Below are 18,029 nucleotides of genomic sequence, written 5' to 3' on the forward strand. Positions count from 1 at the left end.
TTGAAAAAATTACCGTAGATTTCATCGGTAATTACCAAAACCCCTATGGTAATCACATTTTACCAATTTTTTGGCCCTCACAAGTCCCCTAATGTGTATTAAATGCAACAAAATGCAAAATATACATTCTTCAATGAACCTAAAGAGAAAAAAATCCTAAAACTTTTGAAAAAGTTCTCAAATTGGCATAAAAATTTGATTACCGTAGGGCCTTCGATAATTATCGATGAAACCTACGGTAATCAATTTGTCCTTGCTTGAAAAATTACCATAGGTTACATCGGCAATTACCGAAACCTTTATGGTAATCATATTTTACCAATTTTTTGGCCCCCACAAGTCCCCTAATGTGTGTTAAATGCAACAACATGCACAATATACATTCTTCAATGATCCTAAAGAGAAAAAACCCAAAAAATGGTCAAATTAAAATTACCAACGGGATTTTGGTAATTACCGATGGAACTGCCGATAATTTTTCCAGCAAACATTGGGACTCCTAATATGGATTACAAATGGTTACATCAGTAATTACCAATGACCAGTCGGTAATCAACTTTGGGTGAAATTTTCTAAGTTTTTCCAAACTTTTTGTGGATTGTATTGTTGAGGATCATTAATAAAGCTATATTTTGCATGTTCTTAGTGGAAACACACATTATCGAAGTTGTCGGATTGAATTGTAATGATTTGCTTTGAAAATACATGACAAATTGAAATTATTGATAAGGTATTGGTAATTACCGATATAATCGTTGGCTTTGGTAATTACCGATGCACCATCAGTAATAAACTTTATTTGGAATTTTTTCACTTTTTCAAGTTTTTTTGTGGATTCTTTTATTGAGGATCATTAATAAAGTTAGATTTAGCATGTTATTGGTGGAAACATACATCATCGAAGTTGTCGGATGGACAATTGTAAATTACCGATGGTGCATACGTAATTACTGAAGGAAACTGTCAGTAATTTTTTCAACAAGCACATAGGCTCATACATAATAGTTCTTGTCATACTATTATTTATTTATTTTTATTTTTTTGTTGATAGCAAACCATCAAATATACCATACATATTGAAAAGGCTAATATAAATATAAATATTTAGACAAACATATGTATATAGGATATAAATATAAATACTACCAACAGCACAGTGGCCAAAAAAATATTTAATGATGACATACTCATTGATTCCAAATTAAGAGAAGCATGACAAAAACACCTTGGAAACATTAACAAATTTTGAATATAATTTTATATCATACAAGATAGATGTAGTATGCAAATAGAAAAAATTACAAATTGTTTGTGAACTAATCTCGAGATCAAAAATGACTTGCAAACAGGTAGTGGATAAAGAAATAAGCTGCCTGAAGAACACCAAATGCAGCTAGCCAGCTCAGAGAGAAGGATTGAAGTAACTTGGCAACACAGCTAGACATCATGGTTACATTACCAAGATTTGTCAGTTGCCTGGCCATGCCCACTCTAGAACAACAAACCAAGCCAAGGTATCTCATGCTAATATCTCATTTAAGCAATCATCCTAGTCAAGGACTCCTAACAAAAGGATTATAGATAAACCAATCATTGCAGCTACAACTTTTGCTACACCAAGAGCTTCTCTGCAAGCATACCAAAAATACATGGTAAATTACAAATATAAGAAAAATGGATGTATATTCTCAACAAATAGCATACATATTATGTATGACACAATAGAAATTGTGCAAATACATTATCGAGTGCAAGTAGTTGACTTCCATTCAATATATGGTCATTTTAGCAGGCGTGACATGTTGGAACCTAGTACAGAAGATAGTGGCAATTTCAATTACCAGTTTTACAATGCAGAGAATTTTAGATAGCTAAAGAGAGAATACTCTAGAAATTTGGGTGATTTAGTTGAATAAGAGATAAGTGATGCCCATATATCAATCTTCATAAACACTAAGATCCTAGAAACAAAACATCTTGGAAATGAAGATCCTTATACAGAATAATTTTAGAATTTGGTGAGAACTAAATTGTCTTTCCCATCCAATGGAAATTATTTGTATTGATTTGTTACTGATGAACCACTATTGCCGTCATGGTTCCATGGACTACTACTGATTTGTGCAGAAGGACTCTACCTGATGATTTCAACATGCTCAATTGCACCATAATAAGTGAAAAAATCATAAACATCCTTTTCTGTTGCTTTTGGAGATAAGCTTGTAACTTCTACAGATAACCATTGGGTACATTGCTTTTTAAGACTTACAAAAAGTGGAATTGAGTGAACCAGAGAAAAGGAATTTAAAATAACAGGAAAAATACAACCAAAAGCCAGATTATATAATTATATATAGCAAAATGTATCATACATTTCATGGTAACAAACAAGGGTATTGTTTAATCCTTTATCTTGAATGAAGAAGACCATGTTTTGGAGGAAGAAACAAAAGGGATAAGGGAAATGTCAGAAGCTAATGAAAGACGTTATCATATAATTGGGATGACCTTGCTTTGTGTGACAATGCTTTTGTTAATTCTAGCTAGTTTAGTGACCGCTTGGAAGGCTGATATATAGCATCTTTATTCAAAGTCTTAATAATCAAACCCTCACAACTGTAAACTATGATCAATTAAGATTATAAATAGTGCAATAAATCAATGATAAAGTCTATGGGAAAAAAATAATAATTATACACTAAGATGCAACTAGCAGTGAAAAATTAATTACAAATATTCTAGACTAAATGTAATTCAGAGAAACTAATGCAAACAACATAAATTTGTCTGTGGTTCTCATCATTGGTGAAAATAACTTCTACACAATTAGCATCGCTTATGCCATCCAAATGCAGGATTACCATATTTACATAATTAAAATTGTTTCATCCAGTACATCATGTTTGGAATATCCCTTTTTTTTTTCTTTTTTTTTTTCCCAATGTTCTAGGCCTAACCACCTGGACTTGGGGGTAAAAAGAAGTGGTCATTGCTATTTGGATCATCATCAAGGGGACTAGAATAACTAATTTACTAAAAGCTAAAGGTGAATACCTTGCATCAACAGCAGCATTAAGAAACTTCTATATTTCATCAATATCATTCGATGTTATTGTCGTAGCAAACTGAAAATATCCAGCTTCTTCCTCAAAAGACTCATAAAGACATTGCACAAGGTAAAAGATGCACCAGTTAGAATGCATCAAGTTTCACTAATTTTAGAATGCTATACAAACCTAACAGACTAATACAATCAGCATGTAATTAGCAAATAAATATTCAAAAATATGCAATCCACAATGAGAAAATAAAATAAAATAACTTATGCTGGTACGTAGTTCTTGCAATCAATGATTTTTACTACAAATGTCCTATAGCCATGTTAATATTGATACTACAGTAAAATAAGTGAACTTGTACGATACATTGATTGCCTTACATCTCGTTTCCAGCTGATTTGTCTACATGGCATGCTTTGACCAATGTACATTTGGAATAGGAGTTTTAGTAGGTCTATAAAGATTTGGAGTCGCTAGTTATGCACATATTATATGTTCATGTATGGGATGGGACATATATATATATATATATATATTAGAAGCAATATAATATATGGATTTAGATATTCATTAACCCTATTAAGATATTCCAGAGCCCCAATCTCTTCAAGATCTGTTCAATGCCAAATATATATATATATATATGACCTTTATAAAAGTGTGTATAATATGTTCTTAAATTCATAAGATATTTTGTCGTGCAAAAAGGTTTGATCAAGAACGGCACTGTAGATGACAGTATATACATATATATATATATATAAATATGTATTTATCGAAATAAATATATATATATATATATAGAACGGAAGATACTAGAGGAGTGATCTGAAATAATTCTACTACATTCTAATCAAAAAGAGTTCTGTTTACATTTTAGAACATAAAGTTTGAATAATTTATGCACAATTCATGTTGGTAGAGGCATGAGCATCATGTATGTGTATTTGTGCCTCCATTTATGTAATACAAAATACAAGTATGAGATGGAAATGTAAATCCAGCTAGACAGGTTGAATTTGTTTTAACACAATAGATAGTTGATTTGAAATACATACATCATCAACAAGCAATCCCTTGACAAAATGGCACCATAGATGTTGGTAATCAAAATTGTCAGTAAAAATGATTAGAACCTCTGGGGAGCAGATGTGAATGTAGCAATCCTACAAATGAGAAATTTTGTTAGCATAGATTCAAGAATCAATCAAAATAAGAAATGACATGCCCATGGAAAAAATATCCATGTCTATCATGCATACCAAGACCTTAACTCTCAAAGACACTTTGGAACATAAAGCTATAGTAAAAGGAAGGAAAAGAACAAAAAAGAAATTCTATCTTCCAATAACAGCATAGGACCTTTATCTATCCCAACTCAATACAGTTTCCATTACTGTGTTCCAGTGAACCCAAAAATATACCTTATAGGTCTACCAATCAAATAGGCTTTAAAGAACAGATGGTGATCTGTAGAATTATTATTTATCACAAAGTACATAACCAACCACATAAAAGCAATTAATAAGGCAATCTAGTTGAACAAGCATACCTCAAAATGAACTCATAGGTCTGATCCCCTGGCTTTGCAGGCTGATTAAGATCATAAAAAGCAACATCAATAATAAATTTTCCAAAACTAAAACCATGTTTAACTAATCTAACTTCTTTTTAGATACTGAAGAAAATCCCTAGTGAAAAGCCTTGTTTTAGACCAAAATTTAATATAATTAACTAAGAAAAATCAATATCTTTTGCTCAAAAATAAAAATTTAATATTTCAAAAAATTAACTTCTCTCCTCCCTTTCCAAGATTTTCTCAGTGGCCAACAAAATTCTATAAATCAACAACGACAATTAAAACAAAAAAAAAAGATTGAAAAATTACTCACAGTTGGTAGGATCAGGCCCTCTTGAATAAAAATTTATCATAAAAACATATATAGTTAAGAATTCAGAAAACTTGATAAAAATTAACTACTAAAGTTTTGCATTTTTAAAAGAAATTTTCATTTTTTTTTTCTCTCCCTACTCAAAGCAAGAAAAGCAATAAAATTAAGAGAAAAAGATTAAAAGTATAGTAGAATTGAATCTAACCATGGATGATTCCTCTTGCTGCGGCTTCCAAAATAAACTTCCATTTGGCAAGTCCCTATGACCAAAACCAAGCTAGGGTTCCGATGATAGGATTCTAATTGTATTTTTCCATTTTGAAGATTTCTTGAAAAACCTAGGAAAGACCACACCATTAGAAGCATACCCAGAAGAGGAGGAGGAGGAAGGACCAAGGAGTTTGCTATAGATCTGCTCGCCGATCAGGTAGACGTCGATGATGGGACTTCGAGGCCAAAACCGAGAAGGGCATGGCTGGGCTAATTGTTGAACCTAGGATGCTTCCTCCACTCGTCTCTCCTCCTGAAGAACTTTTCGATAGCTGCTTCGCCATTCTCTCATTTTCTCTTTCCTCTTTTCGTTGGGCATTTCATGTGTATTTTTGCTTTTAATATTTGAAAAGGATAATTTAGAAATATTAAAAAATAAAAGGATAAAACAAAAAACCTTGAAAGGAAAGTGGTATATTTCATTAAAAGCTTTTAAATAGGGATATTGGGCAAAATTCCCCTTATTCTTATTGTCTTTGGGCCTCGGTTTGTAAGCAAACAAAATAAAATATTTTTTTTTTATGAATAGAAAAATTTTTAAAATTAAAAGCAATTGGGAAAAAAAAAAAAGCATTGGGTGCAATAAGAAAATAAAATTTGAAATTTCCTCTTGTTCCCATAGGAATTGGGTGCATTACATTTATTTATTTTTTTTAAAAAAAAGTGTTGGGTCCCTTCTACCCAGACCCATCCCATGACCCATACCCACTTTCACTACCTGTTGACCCAGCATTAATTCACCTTTATTAATTTATCTATTCCACTGATATATATATATATATATATATATATTTTTTTTTTTTTGCTTGAAATTTATAGCACTGATATTAATCGTTCTTGTTCGTGTTCATTTCATGGAGTGCAGATCACGGAAGAGCCAGAAGAGGTTCGGGTTTACATTCTGCTATTTCCATCATTTTTATTCATTTAAATTGGTTTTTTCCATTATCTTTATTCATTTTAACTGGTCTTTCGTTTTTGTAGAATTTGATAATGGTCAAAATTTAGGCTTAGGCTTTTTGACAAATGTCTGAAACGTCATTAAATATAAAAGTAATCGAATTCTCTCCAACATTAATTTATTTTTTTACTGTAGAAAACCAAGAAAAATTCAATTAAAGCAAATATAAAAATTACGCTCTAAAGTCTCTTGAATCCTACCATCACTTAAAATCTGTCCCAAAATAAATGTGAGCTTCTATATCTTTTAAATGTCACCTTGATGTTGTGTATTTTGCAACAAGTTTTCTTGATGCTTATATAGTTAAGTTCCACTGTACAATGAATGCTTCCTGGTATCGAATTTGTGTTACTGTCTTTTTAAAGACCCTCATAAGTCTTATATAAGCTAGCAAAAATGTCATTTACAACACCAGTGATCTGCTACAGAAAATAATAATAATAATAATAAAATCAAAATTAATAAACTAATTTTTTTTTTTTTTTAAAAGAGTCAAATTTACACAAATGGTATATATACTGACAAATTCATGTATGATTGGATATTTTTCATCAGCTGCTAACAAGATTTGGCTAGTTAATTCAACACCTTTGTTTTTGCGAGTTTCCACTGCCAACAATGTTAGAAATTTTCTATTGGTTCAGTATTCGAATGCTAAGTGCATTGCCATTTAATATGTTTTTCTTTTGGCAAAAAAAGAAAAAAAGGGTTTAAGAGAAAAGCCTTGAACAAATAAAAACAGAGTTTTTATGCTTATGGAAAATTCTGAACTTTCAATATTTATGGAAGTACTATTCAACCAAAAAAAAAAAATGGAAGTACTAATGGGCAAAAAATAATAATAATAATAAAAAACTGATAATATCTTAACTAACAAATATAATGTAATCTTCCCCATGGATAAACCGACTTTCAAATCCACTTGCCCATTATTTACAAAAAATAAAAATAAAATCTGGTTGCCCATTAATGCTTCCTAGGTGCTAATTGATAGTAAAATATGTCACAATTATAAATTATGACACAACTAAATTAAAATTTAATTAAAAGATTACCATAATTAAACAAGTTTACAACAGTAAATAAATGTTAGAAAATTTCTATTGCTAATTCCATACGAATTCATTTTCACTACATTTGATGTGTTATTATTTTTTTGGCACGAAAAAAAAGTTATTAGAGGATTAAAATAGTAGTTAATAAACCCAACAGAACTTGGTGATTAAGACTTCTATAAACGCAAAAATCCAATTTTAAAAAAATAAGAACAAGAAAACTATTACAAAATTACAAAGAATCTGATATACAGCTAATGATAGCAAACCTTTTACGCTTTCTTTCTTTTCGCGTAGCTCAAGGATTAGTTGTTTACTTTTTTCCAGTTATTTTGGATATTCATTTGTTTTGGATGTTGCACGAAGACTGTTAATATCTTAATCAATAAGTCACTTGAAGATGAAAAAGTGTAAATCCTACAAGAATCAGATAGGAAAGTTAATTCCCATTTGTAAATTTTGAGACTCTTTACTTAACGAATTGGATGGATTTTTTTAAAAAAACAAATTTATCCTTGATTTCATAATTTGTAATATGAAATTTAACTTGGTTTCTAAAATTTCAATTATTAATAAAACGGTAGGTGGAAAAAATAATTTTTTAATAATTCGAGAATTAAATTTTCTCATTACTTCTTAATACTTCCCAAAGCCACAACAATTTTTGTCTTATTCTCATTTATTTTATAGAATTTTTCTTTCTTGGGATAAAATCTATACAAATCTGAATCTCTTTATTTATTTATTTCTAAAGACTTTTCTTTTTGTATATAATTTTCAAAGCGCCATTGGTGATAATTCTTTTTATATTTTTGATGGAAAAAGAATATTGAGAAACCAAAACTCTATCTTCGAAAATTTCTCATTGTTAGCCTTATTTTTTCTCCATAATGACCAACGGTATGTAAAGTTGTTCATCTTGTGTTCATTAACTAATATTAACTGTATTTGAAAGTAACCACAGATAAGATAGCCATTAACTTTAACTTTGTGGCCTTCCTTCGCTTGTTTTATATGTATTTTTATTTTCTAAAAGTTATATAGTATTTATAACCACTTCGAGAACTCAAATCCACATATTTTTCCACACATTGTTAATAATTCGTATTTGAAAGCTGCCACTACCATCTAATATAATGATAATTCCATTCCTGCAATTTTTATTTTTTTCTTTTTGTTATTTGGGGTGGAGCAGGCTGGATTTTCGAAAAGGCACTTAATCTTTTCCATCATCTATATGCTTATAACAATAAAACTGACCTTGGTGCTCATCATCAGTAAACATTTAATATTTATAGGACCACAGATTTTCTTGTAAAGTATCCTAGTTATCAAAAAATTGAATTGGTAATTTTATTTTATTTTATTTTTGGTGAAGAAAATTGATTTGGTCATGGGATATCATGTGGGGATCATAATAAATATTCTCTAAGCCATGAATTCCATGTTTCACACACATCCCCACTTTCCCAGTCCTGGGAAAGAAAATGGACACTTCAACTAAAGTATGTAATAGGACCAAATGGGATTTTCTAAACTTGCTGACAAGCCAGCTAAGGTTAGTTGGGTCAAAATCTTTCTGCTCACACACATGATATTTTTATATGTAGTAGGCAGAGATCTCCATGGACAAAACATTGGAGTTTGCTCACCTCATTCACACAGAGGAAGGAAGACAAATTAAGGAGGTGAAGTTTGGTAGAAAACTTAGCCAAGTATTTCAATGCACAAGAAGTGACAGAATGTTTAAGTTAAATAAACTATTTAAAGATTTTAACCAGCTAATCGTAATCAACCATCTAATTAATTGAACTTCGAAGAATATTTACTTCTAATTAGTGTTGAGGATATGTATACTGTGAAGAACATGCAATGATAATGAGTTTTATGGATTTTAGTACTGTGGAATCACATGAGTGTCATACAGTTTAATTAATTGTTTAGTAACAAGTATCAGAGACGACAGACCGAAAAAAAACAAGGGGTCTCAGAGACTACAGTGATAGTCAAATTCAGCATCACATGCTCAGCGGCTTCCAAGTCCCAACCAAGCAATAACATAAAAGGGCAACTAAATCCTTAATTAAAGAATTATCCTATCACATCTGTCTTTATTAACTTCCAAAAAATTATACGATTATATATATAATATATATTCACATCCATGATTGACTGTACATATAATTGCTACACATATTACTCTTCTTTAAGTAGTTGAAGCCAACTGAGAAAGAGTCTAGCCTTTTAAAGAAGAAAAGAGGAATAACAGAAATACATTATAATTTAAGTAGAATATATCACACATATTTGATGAATAACTACTTACTAGTAGATGCACATCATAGAAATACATATTATTTAAGGCTAATTTTCATGATTCAGTTCAATCTGAAAACTCTCTCTCTCTCTGTGCCAATATATATAATATATAATAGTGTGTTTATTGACTATTATTTCCGAAGCTTTTCTTGGCTAGTCTATAAAGAAAGAAAATCTTTGCCCTTTGAATTTTTGTATCTATTAAACATGGCTAGCAGATTTTTTTTTAAATTTTTTTTTAATAATTTTGAAGTAATGGATAGCAGATTCTAACAAGCAAAACACTTGCTTGCTCAAGGAGTTATATGATAAAATTAATTAAACAACATTTATTTAAACACACCACGTGGCCTACACATGCTGCATATATTGTCCATTTTTCCTATAAACCCACTCCAACTCTTCCAACTTTTTAACATAATATTTCAACCAATTCCCATTTTCCCAAATCTCTCTTTCTTTTTCACCTGAACCAAAACTACACTACACATGAAGATCAATTGCAGAGGCTTGGTTTCTCTCTTTGCAACAACCATTCTAATTGGAATCCTATTTCTCTCTTCTTTATCTCTCTCCCACGAGCAACAGATCCTTCAAAGACAAATAAGATTATCAAGGAGGCTGCTGTTTCCTGCAACGACGTCGTCTATGGCTTCCTTTTCCACAATGCCACACAAATTGTTTGGTACTGCTGGAGCAGCCATGAAAGAGCCCAAGAAAGCTGTGGATCCTAGTCTCAGGAAAGCACCATCAAGCGTTCCAAATCCTACCCAGAACAAGTAATTCAGAGATCTTACTGACAAGATTATGATAATGGAGATTTTTTTTTTTCTTTTTTTCGTTTCTTAATTTATAAATTTTTTTTTTTCGAGTGAAATGTATCTTATGCTGAAGCTTAATCCTAGAATATTGTAGCCATAGGAAGCATTAGAGAGGGCAACTTTGTAAGAAATCAATATGTATATATATATATATATATATAAAATCCAATTTTGGTGCTTAGTTTAATAATTTCCCCATGAAGATTTTTCTTTCCTTCATGTTTGATTATATCCAGTTTTCATGGTAGCTAACAGTTTTTTACCCTCTTAACAAATACTTAATAGAAAGTTTCAAAAGGTATAAGAGGTCGGAGACTTCGAAAGAAAGTCTAACTTCAAGTACTATTTCTTTCCAAATGGTACTCATCTTCTCAATTATTAGCAATTCGCAACCACTAATAAATCAATACTTATTTTTCTTCTTTCGTTCATGATTAGCCATCTCCTTCTAATTTGAATTAATTTTACTTGAATCGAATATAAATGTATGTAATTTCAAGAGGGAAGGAAAAAAAGAAAAAAGAAAAAAGAAAAAGGAGATATTATATTCCTCTGTAAATGTAATGTCCACAGGGCATAGGAGATTCCACAAGCATATAAATTTTGAATTTTTGACAAATACCAGATCTTGGGTTGATTGTTGTGGGAACTGGACTCTTAGAGGGTTGATTTTTCTCTCAGCCTATTTTGCTTAGAAAGAATATGAATTTTAATGTCTGGATAACAAAATATAGAGACCAGAATAAATTATTAGAGCATTTCCATTTTCAAAGAACTTTTAATTTGTTCTATATATTTTATTTTAAAAAGTTAATTTTTGAAAAAGTTTTTAATGAATATTTTATATTTATTTTTTAATATAAAAAGTGAATTTAACTTTTTAAATATAGAGTCAGATTTATTTTTTATTTTAAAATTATATTATTTTAATTTAATACATCATAAATTTGTGATCACTATATTATAATATTTAATAGATAATTTAGATAAGAAAAACGAAAATACAAAAAGAGTAATAAATGCTTATTGATAGAAGAAAAATAAAGAATACAAATAAAGAGTTTATTATAGAATATTAAAAATTTTACTTTCTACTTTAAAATCTATTCTTTATTATAGAAAATAAAGACTCCTTTAGATGCTATAAGAGGAATTTATTAGAAAACAACAATCAACATTAAAATTAACTAATAACATGATAGATAGAGATTGGCCAACTTGTACTGATGGAGCAAGAAAGTCATGTGAAATAATGATTTTAGGGTGGGTCTTTTTTCCTAAAATAAAAAATGAATTTCGAATTCAAAGTTTGTATTCCACCAACACACGATAATTGCTTTAACATTACTCCTAGTGTCTGTGTTTTCAAAATCAAGTTATGAAACAAAAATGAATGTCAATAAAGAAAATAGAACATATTTATTTTCCAAGAAAAGAAAGAATTAATTAATTGGATATTTGGTTGGGTTAGACGCATGGCGTTCTTTTTAGTGTCACACGCAATGGGTTTGGTGCCCCATACTACGTAAGAGGGAGGGCATGAGACAGATAGAAAGTGATGAGGAGTGCACGTTGCATTGTCAACTAGTATGGCGTTGGCTTCTAAGCCATCCTCCTTTTAGGTTCAAACATGTTGTCTTTACAGCCCAAAAAGTTTCCTCACATATTCAATTTTGCCCCTATTCCACATGCTTTGTATAATTTTAGGGATCTGTAATTCTTGTTTCTTGTCTCCTATATTTGCTTGAAGCATTTATATTTTTTTAGCTTTTAGTGATTCATCATTCTTGAATATATTTTATCAATTCAAAAAGCTCAACATATGTCGGTGACTAGTCATTAGCTAATATATAACTGTGTGATGGGTATTTTTTTTTTTTTTTTTCTGTTCATAGTTATTGTGAATTAAGCTTTTGTTAGGATCAAAATCACCGGCATATGCAATTTAAATTTACAATCTTTTTATCAACTATTGAGCCTTTTGTCCAGGAAGTGAACAAATTTTTTTTTAGTGTTTTTTAATTTCGTGGGTCGTAAGCTGGTTGTGAACTATTGCTTCCGGTAAAGAATAAAATCATATGTTTCGTAGTAGAATAGATTATGCAGGGAAAATGCAAAGAGTTGTGAAAGAAAATTTGGAAGCAAAGAAAACCCTTTCCTATTAAAGGGAAATTCTACTTGCAATAGCTGCATTTGGATTCCAATGTGAAATTTATATAAAGCCGAAACTATCTTCCAGTGAGGGAGGGTGTATAAAGTTGATTTGGTCGTTAAAATAACTTTCCTTAATGATAATCTACGAAGCCATGAAAGCCCAAGTTCAAGTTTACGTGTTCCGCATCACGGGTGAGGCCCAATTTAATCTTATGTCGTCCTAGTATGTAAGCCCAACCAAAACATGTGGCCTAGGCCTGCAAATCTTGTTAAATGAATAGAGCAGAAAACTAAACTTATAAAATATAAAATAAAATAACAAATTATGTACAGATTCTGTGGATGGTTATATATATATATATATATATATATATTGAGGAATATAACTGGCCACTTAAAAAATTGTATCACACTTAATTTCTCATGGTTTGGTTCATATAATTCATTTATATGAATTATTTATAATATATTTGTCAACTATGTTAAGCATATCCTGTTGTCCTTCTTAATTTATTAAAATTTACACAAATAATATATAATTCTTAATAGTTTATTTATTTATTTATTTTTTTGTGCAGATATAGTTTAACTTAAGGCCTTTATTAAAAGTAATAATTTAACATACGGCTTTTAATAATTTAACAAACGGATACATATCAAAACTGTTTCGTCAAAAGATATATATCCTAACTAATTTGTTAGAATGTGTATTATAATTAATGTACAGACTTAAGACTTGCTTCTACCACATCTCAATTGTTGTGAGATCTAGATTGAGAAAATGTTCAATACACAACTTATAATTTGTTATGAACTTGGTCCTACAAAGCATTGGGTCAGACCACATGGAAGCTTTGCAATTGCAATCAAGTTTGCAATCAAGTTTGTGGACTAGTGGGTAACTTGGATACTTTGTCATGACCTACCTACCAATTAATATTAATTTATTTATTAATTTAATAATATTTCAACTTGGACATAGATAACACGTAAAAAGATCACATGCCAAACAATTTTCACCAAACCCTCGACCTTTCTGGACCAATATCTCAGATCAGATTCATAGTCAGCTCTTAACACAGATTCTCCTCCTGCCACATGATTTTCTATTAATAAAACCATTATTGTAATCATACAGGTGTGAAAGGATCTTATGACCCAAGAAATTACAAAAGACTCCCACATTTTAATCTCCTAATTAATTAACCCCCCCTTTTTGTTTTTTCTCAAGCGATCTGAAATTATTTTATATATTATATATGGATCCCAAAAAAAAAAAAAAAAAAAAAAACAATGAAAAGAAAAGCCAACCATAAGACACATATATTAACAGCTAATTAAATAATCAAGCTCATGATCATAAGTGCCTAGGATTCAACGCTAGACCCTCATGATTCGGTATAGGTGATCGATTTAGACATGGAGAGCCAAAAGTGATCATTTTCTAATGATCCTAAAATATAAGGAAAATATAATGGATATATCGTTCGGTCTTCAGATTATATATGAACTAATTAATAATTGATATTTAAAATTATATTTATTAATTATTAAATTTTAATAATTTTTTTTAATATTATTAAATTATATTTTAATATTTTTAAATTTTATCTTATATAAAATTCAAAAGTTAATAAAAAGAATATAACATCAAAAATATCAAATCCTCCTCGTATGAATTTAACACTAGTATATATATATAATTATAGACCTATATCACAATTATATGTATTACTCCCTTATCCAAATATAAGAATAAAATCCCCTAAGTTCCAAGGAATGCACTTTATGTGTAAAGGGTAGTATATGAATAAGGAGACCAAGGGAACCAAAACATATTTGCCCCGTTAAAAAAAGCTTCATCATTCTCGCTCTCACTTCCATACTCTTTCCTTCTTTCTCTCTCTGTCTCGTCTAAAAGCAGCTAAAGGAGTTCTGGAATAAAGAAACAAAGAATAGACTAAAGGATATAGCTCCATTGATGCCTTACCCACTTTCTTTCACTCTCTACATAAAGCTTCAATGCTTGACTACTGATCTTGACTCATCTACATCTACATTGATGATAATCCTAGCTAGAGATTGGACTAAATAAAAAAAATTTAATTAATGAATTTAATTAAGGACCTTAAAAAACTACAATTATATATATATATAGGGGTTGGCAAGCTCAAGAATTGAATTAATTAAGCTCAAAGTAAATTAATTTGTTTAAATTAATATATATACATACATATATATATATATATTCAATTTTCATAAACAAATCTAGATTTAGAATGTTGATGAATTAATTAATTCCATATACTTTTACATGTAAATTTTTTCAGGGATTCCGAGAGCTCAGCACGAACTCGATCCCAACAAATAAATGAAAAATTAGTTAAGTAATTGAAAATTGTATATATATATATATATATATATATATATATGAGTAGCGTTAGAAAAAGCTTTATATTTTCTAGTGAAGTCCCGAACGCAAGTGGAGCCAAAACCCCCATCTTTCTACGCTAAGCTATGGGTCCGAATCTAAGTTGGCTGTCCAAATCAATGTAACTGTTATGCGTCAAATCACATGCCCTCTGAATTATAGTCTCTTCGTGGAAGTTTATTTATTTTAAACAAAGCTGGAATCAGACATAGAGGCTCAAATATCGGCAACTAATTTCATTAAAAAAAAAAAAGTAAAAATTAATGCCCTCTTGATGTTTTTTAAAGTTAATTATTTTTACCAAATTTCGTCGGTTGATTAGGAAAGTTGACTTGGAAAATTAAAGTACTTCGTTTTGAGAACCTTAAGCCTTTTTTTTTTTTTTTTAATCTTGGATTAATTGCTGAGCAGCTCGCAAGTTTGGCAATTACGAAAAAAAGAAAAAAAAGAAACTTTTTACCAGAAAAACGACTTAATATAAAATATTATATGGTTTAACCAACTCAATATTAAATTTTGGTTTGCACTGATCTGCAAGCAAAGTACCTTTATAAAATGTTAAATGGTAATGGATTTCAATCCATTATCAAATTTTAGAAGGTTTAAAAAGTATATTTTTTTATTTATTAAATGGCAAAAATGCAATAAATGGGGTCATATTTAAACTATAAGAAATTTTAGTTATATATATATATATATCAAATAATTGTAGTTTTAGAATTTTGTACATTTCCAAAATTCCTCCACTAATTAAATATATCATAATATTTCATTTATGAAAAAGTGGTCATCATTGCGGCTAGGATATATAACCTATACATCGACTTTTTTCCTGGCAAAATCATGATGAATTTTAATTATTCGAATCATCAAACAGATTTTTAGTGTTGTTGAGCAAAACCAGAGAATAAAAGCATTTCATTGCACTTTACTGCAAGCAAAGCAAAGACCACGATATCTATACTTTTGCTGACATGTATGAAGAAGAAGGGTCCTAATTATTAAATTACTAGATTTATCCAAAAATTCATTAATTTGTTTATTAAATAATATAATAGTATTTAATTGATTTATTCTTATTTATCCATTTATAAATTTGTCTATTAACTTATATGAATATATTAATTACTAATAAATTATTGGTTTGTCTGAAACACCGTCATGCTAAGGAAGAAAACGGGAAGAAAGCATTGATCCCCAGCTTTTAATTAATTATTATATCATTATACAGTACATAAATATATATGATTAATTACTCTTCACTCTTATGTCATCATTTGCATGTGTTCGTTGGTTGATCGCATGAGAATCATCAAAAATTTTCATTTTTCATCAAGTGAGTTATTTATAAGTTTATAAACCTTTTTTCTTTCATCAATTTTCAATGAATATTCTAGGTTTTTTGGAGGAGAGCCAGGAATTTTGCTGGCTTTTTTTTCTGTGACAGACTAAAAATGAACTTTGAAACACGCAGTAAAAGAAAAATTGGATTCGTATTTATAGGAATTAGAAAAGATGTTTTATATGATCACTGTTTTCACTGATCTGAAAACATTTTTCAAAAAACTTCTTTTACATTCAGATCAAGATGGTTTTTCTAGTCTTATCCCTTGAACTATAAGTTTGGCATTTATTAAGTGATTTCGGCCAATAATTAATTAAAAGTTAAAAAACTACATGATAAATAAATATGTCAAGACCATTGTCGTACGTCTTTATATTTATAAAAGAATTAATTAAATTTAAAAGTTTCCACAACCAGATAAGTAAACTGTCGTCTGACCTGGAATGGATAGCCCGCAGATCATATATATTTGTCCTATCAGAATCACTATTCTCCCATACATAATATATGTATTTTTATTTCTTACTAAAATTTGGATATAATGGCACTGAATTAAAGGCTAGCTATAATCTTGAATTAATTTGAAAATATATTACATTATATATTTTTGAAATTTTTCTTATTTATAATTAATTATTTTTATAAAATTATAAAAATATAAATATAAAAATATTCAATTGTAATAAAAAAAAAAATATTTCTAAACTGTACAATGTAATATAGTTTTAATTTGATACTTGGGACTGTATATACGGCTTGTGTACTCCAGATATTAGTGGGTTTCGAGTCTTATCATTGGAGAGTGATGAGGATCTGGGGCAGTTGAGCGGAGATATGCGTGGGTTATTGACAAGTCCTTTCTTGAATTTAACTTTTATTGCATATTTCACCACAATGATTACGAAAATCACCAGAATGATGAGCTTTATGAAACCGTAAGTCTAAAAAGTGACTGGTAGTAGTTGAAAAATCCAGATTTCATGTCCCTTGGAAGCGTGAAAGTTTTTTAGACTCTCTCTCTCTCTCTCTCTCTCTCTCGCCCCCCTGACAATTGATATATTTATATTTTTTAATTTTTAATAAGAAGAACATGTACAAAACTACAAGACAAAAGCATACATAATTTGGAACAAATTCATAGCAGACAGTGTACCCCAAATAGTGGTAACTTGTCCCAAATTTTTAAACTGAAAAAGGTGGTCCAAACAAACAGGGATTTAAAAACAAAAATTGACAGCATGTTAAAATGAATTCACATATGAGGTTTCAATTAATTTTAAAAATATTCAATCACACAAGTGAATTTGTAGCACCTTGTCTTCAAACCTCGAGCTAGCTTGATTAAGATTTTCTCTTACAAATATATATAAATGTGTGTGCGTGAGAGTAAAGAGGTGTCAACTAAGTAAGTAGCTCATGCAATAGAGGTGTCAGAAAAAACATATGTAAAAATATATAATAAGCTGGTGAATTCGTGAAAAAAGAGAAAGAAAGTTCCAAAAATATTCAAAATAAGGATTTTGATAGCAAAAGTTCTACAAAAGAGAGATGCCTCTCAAGTACCTCCAATCTCCATCACCATGATCATAGGAGAAGAATTGCACAAAAACCCAAATCCCTGATAATTATGATCATCTGCGATTCTCTCCAAATTAACCCCACCATTTCCAAAAGACCCAAAAAAAAAAAAAAAAAAAAGACCATCATGAGAATAAATACAAA

At 29.7% G+C, this 18,029-nt stretch overlaps 1 long non-coding RNA gene across 1 annotated transcript; it reads right to left on the reverse strand.

The window, feature by feature from the left end:
* Positions 1–1,168: 1,168 nt before the first annotated feature.
* Positions 1,169–5,512, reverse strand: LOC132800073 (uncharacterized). The gene is made up of 5 exons (XR_009634970.1): positions 5,157–5,512; positions 4,612–4,652; positions 4,118–4,225; positions 3,055–3,155; positions 1,169–1,628 (listed from the first exon to the last, which is right to left on the reverse strand). It is a non-coding gene; the product is annotated as an uncharacterized LOC132800073 (long non-coding RNA).
* Positions 5,513–18,029: the final 12,517 nt, after the last annotated feature.

This window comes from Ziziphus jujuba, chromosome 11 (assembly GCF_031755915.1).
Source record: "Ziziphus jujuba cultivar Dongzao chromosome 11, ASM3175591v1".
NCBI classification, from domain to species: domain Eukaryota; kingdom Viridiplantae; phylum Streptophyta; class Magnoliopsida; order Rosales; family Rhamnaceae; genus Ziziphus; species Ziziphus jujuba.